General features: G+C 34.5%; 1 protein-coding gene and 1 pseudogene across 2 annotated transcripts in view; one reads left to right on the top strand and one right to left on the bottom strand.

Annotated features, from left to right (window-relative positions):
* PIK3C2G (phosphatidylinositol-4-phosphate 3-kinase catalytic subunit type 2 gamma) overlaps positions 1-8,932 on the bottom strand; it is a 344,923-nt gene that overhangs the window by 214,500 nt on the left and 121,491 nt on the right. The gene's annotated exons all lie outside the window — the stretch shown is intronic.
* The window catches only part of LOC118025402, a 9,305-nt pseudogene continuing 2,388 nt past the window's right edge, over positions 2,016-8,932 (top strand).

Consider the following 8,932-nt stretch of genomic DNA (forward strand, 5'->3'; position numbering starts at 1 on the left):
TTTTATCCTAATGGTACTCTAGCATTATGCCTGTTTTTAGTTTCTTCTGCAACTAGCTAGTCTAGGCCATAATTATCTCATGCTGGTACTAACATTTTTCATAGTAATACCTTATAAATTTCCCTAAATTATTTCTAAGTTCATTTCTCATAAAACATTAAATGGTTTTCTATTTCCGACGTACCTCTCTTAGGCCCACACTGCTTATCTAGATAGCCAAGGCTAGAAGAACACGAGATTTTTCTCTTATTGTAATACTGAATAAACTGCTTTGGCTTACTGGTTATTTTCCTCTGAAAATGTCATGTGCATTCTCACCTTTGTGAGCTCTGTAACCCCATTTGGAAGAGCTTCTCTTATCTTGTTAAATTTCCAGTCCTCTTTCAAAATGTGGATCAAATCCTCTTAAAAGTAACTATCCCAATTTTTACTAATCACTTCTCTGAACTCCAAGGGCATTGACTGGCTGACTCCATTGGGCAATTAAGATATGCTAGTGTTTATTAGAATTTATCATTTTTTATATATGTGCCATCATTCTTCAACTAGTGAATAAATCAACTGTTCTAGCCTCTTTTTTTTTTTTTTTTAATTCTTAGGATTTAGCACCATGCTCCGTACATATTGGGTCATTAATAAAAATGCATTGATCGTGATGATAATAATGAGAAAAATCATATTATTGAGCCCATTTTATTTCTTGCTGTGCTCTGAAATAATTTACATTGGTAGTAATAGATTTAACTCAAAAATACCACTTATGTAAGTCCCAGGTTTTTAAAATTTGTTTCCTCTCAGTCAAAAGGGTGAGAGAAAAACAAATCTGAATGTAATAAAAAAGAAGGATGTATTATTTTTTTTCAGACTCCTTCAGGAATAGGAGAACAAACATTAGTTACATCTGTACAGCCCCCCAAAAATTATCTACTTGTATTAATATGTGAAACTGTTGGGAAGAACATTTTTACACATTAATGGAAAGGAGTGGATCTTTTTATTCACTACTCTTGCATGAAGTTTAGGAAGAAATTGGAAGAGAAATTGCTAAAAAACTAACCACATGACATCCTGAGATGTGACTAAGGCCTAACAACAGTAAAGCATATCCAAATATAACTTTCATTTGATTATTTTAGGAAGAGTTGGCCACATTAAGAGAGATGTTGGCAGTGTTAGTGAAGCTCCTGGGAAATGTGTCCCTTCATACATAATGGCAATATATAGCAACATGCATTTTAAAAAAAATTTTAAATTTGATTATTCCTTGATCTAATGATCTACTTTTGGGAATTTATCCTAAGAAGATAATCAGAGATATATGTGAGGATATATGAAATTGGATATTACATAAATGTCTAAAATAAAAGTTAAATAAGCTATGACCATATAATAGAATACATGTAGTCGAAAAATATTAAAAGAATATTTAGTGATATGAAAATATAATGAAAAATATATGCAGTATAATGCCATTTAAAAATGTGCATATTTTTCCATAAGCTTGACAAAAAGATGAGAACATTAAAAATATTAATAATAAATATCTGAATGGAAATTTCATGGATGATTTTAGTTTTCTTTCTTAAGCTTAATTTTTAAAGTTTTTCCAACTTTCTATATGCAAGTTTCATGGGTTACTAAAATATAATGATTTTAAAAAGTAAGGCTCATTTAACTAATTATGAATATATATGAATAAGTGCAAGTTCATTACCAGCACTAGAAAAAAGCTCCAAATCATATGTTCCTTTAAGAATAAACATCATTGTGTAAAAGTATTATATTTTTTGGTTGACTTAAAATATTCTTTTAGCATAATAGGTCCAAATAGGGATCTCTGCCTCTGGAGAATTTCTGCTTAACACCTTTCCAGGGCCCTGAACTCAGGCAAAGATCAATGGACAAATACGTTCCACAACTCTTGGCATTTCTTCCCTGTGATGTTGTCTGAAATTGTTTAAACATTCTCTTGGGATATAGTTATTGGCATTTCATGCTCAGTAACGCATTCCTCAATGAGGTGAGTGTACCCAGATTTTCTGAATGTTGTGGGATATTTACAGACTGAAATGTTATATGTGGCAGAAGGACTGCAAACTATTTCAAATTTTCCACAAGCCAGGTTATTGTACTTTCCAGTGACCTGACTTGCTTGAAAAATACATATAATTCCTGCCAATAATAAACCAGGAGCCACTCTCTAGTGATTCTGCTAACCTTGGGACTACTAATTACTAGAGGCATGGGCATTATACCTTGAGTCTGGGGAAGAAATGAAAGTATCATTAGAAGATTCATTACGCTGATATTAACGAGGACCTCATTTACTTAAATTTGTAAGAAGCTTTCTTATAATCATTCAGAAAATAAATCATTTATAATGTAATAAATGGCACTCTATCGGATTTGAAATATTAAAAAGATGCAAGGTCAGTAAAATTCTACGACTTGTTGGAGAGAAGATCATGTAAGGTGAGGAATTTTTATTTATTATGAATTTTTAAAATTAAGTGTAACAAGAGTTCATGTGAAATAATCACTTCTTTAAGGTTATTCATCATTTTAATTGTCCATTTAAGTAACTTTAGGTTATTTAATTTACTTTCCAAGCATGTCTGAATAGAGAGCAAAACCAATTTTGGTCAAAAGCAAAACATCACACTGGCTTACTATTCAGTTTTATATGAGTTTCATGAGCAGTGATTCTATCTATTCAGGCCTTAGTTTCCTCTAATTTGAGCTAACAACGGAGTCTTTGGTATCTGTAAAAGGACATAATACCACAGCTAAGATAAATATAACTCTGTACAATAATTGTTAAGGAAATATTTAAAAATTGCCTATAGTTCTTTGTCCAATGAGTTCATTTAGATACAAAGAAAAAACTGCTCCTTGAAGACTAGAGTTGTAAAAGTTAATAAAAGGAAACTAAAGACATGTGGCTAAAAAACGCAAAGGTGAAAAAATTAAGTAAAATGAAAGCAATTTCAAGATAAACATTTTCAAAGGAACTTTAGTGAAATATCAGCTCTGTATTTTGCCAACAGTGTAAACACAAAATTTATGGTTAAGCAGAGGATTAAGATGGAATAGTAATCCTTACCTGGGCAGGAAAGGAAGAGTATCAAGTATTTAGATAACTCTTTAGCTGAATGTAGAAGTAGGAACTGCCCAGTGTTTAAGTTCCTGTGCAACAGAGGTTCTCCTATTTTTGGTCTTAAGACCCTTTCAACACTCTTAAAAATTATGGAAGATTCCAAAGAATTTTTCTTTATGTGAGTTATATCTATCAAGAATTGCCATATTAGAAACAAACCCAGGACATTTAAGAAATATTTATCAATTCATTTAAGATAACATCAATTACCCCATTACATGTTAACATAAACAATATATTCCTATGAAAAACAGCTATACTTTCAAAAACAAAGAAAATACTTAGAGAGAAGAATGATACTTTTTTAGATTTTTACAAGTATCTATAATGTCTGGCTTAATAGAAGACAACTAGATTCCCCTATCTCTTTCTGTATTAGATCTGATGCAATACTGCATGTCTGAAAACACTCTACATGCATAAGTGAATACATGTGACAGAGGCAAGTGACATATTAGAGTTATTATGGAAATAGTCTTGACCTTGCAACACCCCTATTAGCACCGTGGGGACTGCAAACCTAGTTTTGAGAATATAGTTTGGCATGTGTTATTGTTGTGGGGCCATAAAAGGAATCTGCACCTGTGGTCTGTTTTGAAGACAGCAGCCATCAACTTATCTTTTCCCTGAATGACAAACGGGCTTTGAAATCACATGACCAATGCTCAAATTTGGGGATCATCATTCCTCTTCTCTCCCCTCAATCATTGACAACTCTTCTCAGAGGGTGAAAGGAACATCACCAAGGATCCAGACAACCTTCAACAGGGCCAGTGGCATCATGGAGTGAAATTTCAACAGAAAAATACACATGTCAACTTCTTCCACTTGACTTGTTTTTTTGTCATTTCTATTCCTTTCTTATTTTCTCCCCATATCATCGTTTTTCTCTTTTGTTCTTCTTTTTCTAGTTTGAAAAATGATACAGGGTCAATATCTTACTCAAAAAACTTTGAAGTGATGGGTAAAAGCCAAATGCAATGTAACAAATGTCAACCCTTAAAAAAAGCAACTTTGGGTAAAATGAAAAGCAAAGAAATTTGAAATCAAATTTAAGTGTAAGAGAAATGTCAGACTTCGGAATACACAGTAAGAATTCATGCAGAATGCCATGAGGCTATTCATAGTTAAAAGCCCCAATGTCAGATTAGAATTAGAAAACTATCAGAAGTGCAGAACTGTTTCTCCAGCAGGTTTTGAGTCTGATGACACACTCAGCATCAACTTGGAAGAAAAAATGTCAATACGAATATATTTGCTATTTTTCTAGTACTAAAAATGATCAGATATGACAGAAGAAATTTTATTTTAGGGGAAGTGGGGAATAAGGATTCTTTAAGATGATTGTAAACCTCTACCCACTGAATAATTCATGTTCCTTCAAGGATTTTCACATGATTACAGAATATTAGAACTCAAGGAAACTTGGAGACCTGGATCAATCTCCTGATTATACAGATGAAAAAACTAAGAGTCAGAGAGTTTGAGCTGTTTGCCCAAGGCCATCTGTTGGTGGCACTGAAACTAGAATCCAAATATCCAGAATACTAAGCCAACAGGCTTTCTGTAGTACTTCTAGGAAGGCCTTTTTCTCTTTTGACTAAATATTATCATATAGACTTACATGAAATCCACAAAATGAGCTTGAATGTATTATTTATTTTATGACATTCTAAATGATCAATAGAGACATAATAGTGAGTAATATAATTTGTCTAATTGGACTAGGACATTGGTCCAGTCATAACCCAGTAGGAATAAGAATGATCCAAAGAGACATTAGGAATTGTGCAGAGATATTTCTTGATGGAAAGCCCATGGATTTGCATATAGAAATTGAGAATTAACTATATATTTATGGTATTAATTAGACTTATTCATAATTAAAGAGCTAAAGTTACTGATTTTGTTCTTCTATATGATTACACTTGATTTTACATACAGGCGAGCTTAGAAAGGCACCACATAAAGCAAGTGGTATACTGGAAGCACCACATAGAAATTCTGTGGGTTTTTTTTTTTTTTAAGATTTTATTTATTTATTTGAGAGAGAGAGAGCATGAGCAGGGGGAAGGGGCAGAGGGAGAGGGAAAAGCAGACTTCTCGCCAAGCAGGGAGCCCAATGAGAGGCTCGATCTCAGGACCCTGGGATCATGACCTGAGCTGAAGGCAGATGCCTAACCAACTGAGCCACCCAGGTGCCCCAGAAATTTTGTGTTTGGATGGGTTCAACATTACATGCAAAAGCAGCATGACATTATTAAAAATAATAAGGGGTTTTGAGTTTAGATATGAAGGGTCTTCTTTTCCCATCTTACACTTTCTCTCTAAGCAAATTTATCTATACCCTTAACTTAATTCCCATCTTTCTGTGGATGATTTCCAAATTGGGATCTCTAGCTTAGATTTCTTCCTTGAACCATCACCAGCCATCTCAAGCACATGTCAAAGCCAGCCTACCCCAACCTGAATGGCAGGGTTCTTCTTCTAAAATCTATTTGTTACTCAGAGTGTCCATCTTAGTGAATGTTTTTATTTTCCACTCACTTGCATTTATACAGAAACCTAGAAGTTATCTTTGACACCCTCCTTTTTCACTGTCCTTCCTCATTCAATCCTGTCACTTTTAAATGTTCTGATTCTGTTCATTTTATTTCATTACCACTACCACACTTCTAAGGCTTATTTCCTATCCTCTGATGCTTAGACTACTTCTATAGCTTCCTAACTGTCCCTCATTTACTTTTGCTTCTCTCACCAAATTTATGCTTCACTCAGAAGCCAGAATGATCTTTAAAAGATGCAATTTTGTGCATTATGCTAGTTCTAGTGCCAAATGAAGTGCCTTACATGAGTAAGCCATCAGTAAATAACCATTGAGTAAATGAATAGACAAATTGGGTTTCAGTTTCTTCATCTGTAAAATGGGGATCAGTAAAATGGGGGAAATTGTAAATGTTGGTAATAATATTAAAGAGGTTGTTTTATAGAACAAATCATATAATATATTATGAAAGTGCTTTGCAAGCTATGTCATTATTCAACTGTGAAATATTTATCATATACATTTTAACAAGTGAATTTAACTTATTTAAGCTTAATTGAAATAAAATTATCAATTTATCAATTTTTATAGTTTGGCATTAAAAAAATCTGAAAACTCTAAACTCTTAATATAATTATGATGAAGAGGATAATAATGATAAAGATGATTGGTAGAATTTTATTGAATACTCTTGTAAGTACTTTATCCTATAAGGCACATAATGTTATTACCCCCCATTTTATAGATAAGGAAGTTTGTCCAAGGTCATTCAAGTAATAAATGGAAGAGTCAGATATGTCTGATTTCAAAACTTATGCTGTCAACTGTGAAATTTGGAAGCAACTCCAAAAACTCTCTAAAAGTGCACACAGACAAGATATACACCTTTGGGTTTATGCTAGTCTACATTTCTCATTCTCAGTATATCAGAAGAGTATTGACTCTTCCTTCATCAACAATATTGAAACTTCCACATTTTTCTCTTCCCCATATTCATATTTATCTATAACTGTATTCATAATTTTCCTTGCCTCCTACCTGAGATGAAGAAGTTACTCTCTTCCTTTCCTTGGATAAAATTCCCATCTGTACTTTTGTTCTAGGCTCTTGGCCGTTAAAACCTCATTGCACCACTTCAACATCCCTCTACTTTCTGATCTTCCCTTTATGCATCATTCTTCATGTCAATTTGTAAACATGTTTGAAGTTTTTTTATTTGAACAAGCATACCCAACCCCAAACCTCAAAGCCTTTACCATCAATCCTATTTCAAGAGTCACAATTTATTTAATTTATTTCTCTCTATTTCCTCTTTAGGATCTTGAAATATGGCATCCAACTTTACTGCATTGTTATAATTGTCTCATGAATACCATCAGTAACTGCTCTAGTCTCAATCCATTGATTTGTTTTTAGACTTAATTCTACTTAATACCTCTCCAAAACCTTTGAAACCCTTTTTAAAAAAATTTATTTATTTAAGAAAGAGAGAGAGAGTGTGTGTGAGAGAGAGTGCAGGGGAAGGGGCAGAGAGAGAGAGAATCTCAAGCAGACTCCACACTGAGAACAGAGCCTAACACAGGGTTCCATCTCAGGACCCTGAGATCATGATCTGAGCTGAAACCAAGAGTCCGACACTTAACCAACTGAGCCACCCAGGCACCCCTTTTGAAAACCTTTTTTATGAATTCTAAATTACCACTCCTTTCTCCATCTCCTCTGACCTCTTGGTCACTCTTCCTATTGCCTTTCCTGCCTTTGTTTGCTCTATACTGCTCTTAAAATGTTGCTACTCTCCAGGGTTCCATCTTATGCCCCTTTCTAACTTCCTCTACATATATACACACAGTACCTCTACTTCTATGGCTTCAGTTACTACCTTCAAGCCAATAATTCACATATTATTTTTCAAGCTTTGGTTTCTCTACTAGGCTTCAGGTCTGAATATAAAACTGCATACTGGTCTTCTCCTTCTGGATGCCCCACAGGTTTTTAATTATGCAACATTCCAAAATAGAACTCTCTATCTTACCTCACCCAAATTTTCTCTTTCTTCTATAAACCTTGTTTTGATTAATGATATAGTTTTCTATCATTTACCCAAAACGGAAAGCTCAAAGTCTTCCTTATCTCTTCTCTTTTCTTAAGTTTCCTCTGAAATGTTTCTCAGATCTGCTCTGTGGATCTCTACTATTTTCAGGCCCAGACCATTTTTCAAATGGACTATTTCAATACCTGACATCTATCTAAAATCCTTCCTCTCATTTTCTTTCTTTAGTCCATCCTTCACAATGATGTCAGCATTATTTTTGTATAACATAAATCTGATAGTATGACTCCCATTCTTAATAAAATTTCATGGGCTGCAGAAATGAGTCCATAGTAACTACCTGGCTCATGAGACCTAAAACATCCTAAACTGACCTATCCTTTTCAGTCTTGTCTCACAGTACAGTTCCCTTCTATTATGATATTAAATTACTCACTATTCTCTGAACCTCTATAACTATGCACATGCTAGTCTTTCTTCTTGAAATGCCATTTCCTCTCTTCTCCACTCAGGAAATTACTATGAATATTTCAACTCAGAATTCAATTCCTTTGTGAAGATTTCCTTACCTTCTCAGAAAGAATCTGTCTCCCTCTCCTTTGGGCACATATAGCACTTAATACTTTGGTTATAGTATGGAATATATTGTGGGGTGATCTTTAGCATTAGTCTTTTTCTCGAAATTGTTTTTTAGAGATAGTCACTATGACTTATTATTCAGTCTCTTTGATTCATTGCATGTGAATTTCCACACACACATATTTGTGCTCAATATATAAATGGGAAAGATACACCATCATCCATTACTTAATTAGTCTAATGTGGAAGTTATAACTGTCTCCTTTTCCATATTCCATGCTACCTACTTATAATGCTAGTCAAGAATGTCTTTTTTTTTTAAAGATTTTTTATTTATTTGACAGACAGTGAGAGAGGGAACACAAGCAGGGGGAGGGGGGAGGGAGAAGGAGGCCTCCCGCGGAGCAGGGAGCCCGATGCGGGGCTGGATCCCAGAACCCTGGGATCATGACCTGAGCCAAAGGCAGACGCTTAATGACTGAGCCACCCAGGTGCCCTGCTAGTCAAGAATGTCTTTAGTGTAGCGGTCCCTGGGTGGCTCAGTCGTTAAGCAGCTGCCTTTGGCTCAGGTCATGATCCCAGGGTCCTGGGATCCAGCCCC

Source organism: Mirounga leonina, unplaced genomic scaffold (assembly GCF_011800145.1).
Source record: "Mirounga leonina isolate KUSES-001 unplaced genomic scaffold, KU_Mleo_1.0 Mir_201, whole genome shotgun sequence".
Lineage (NCBI taxonomy): Eukaryota > Metazoa > Chordata > Mammalia > Carnivora > Phocidae > Mirounga > Mirounga leonina.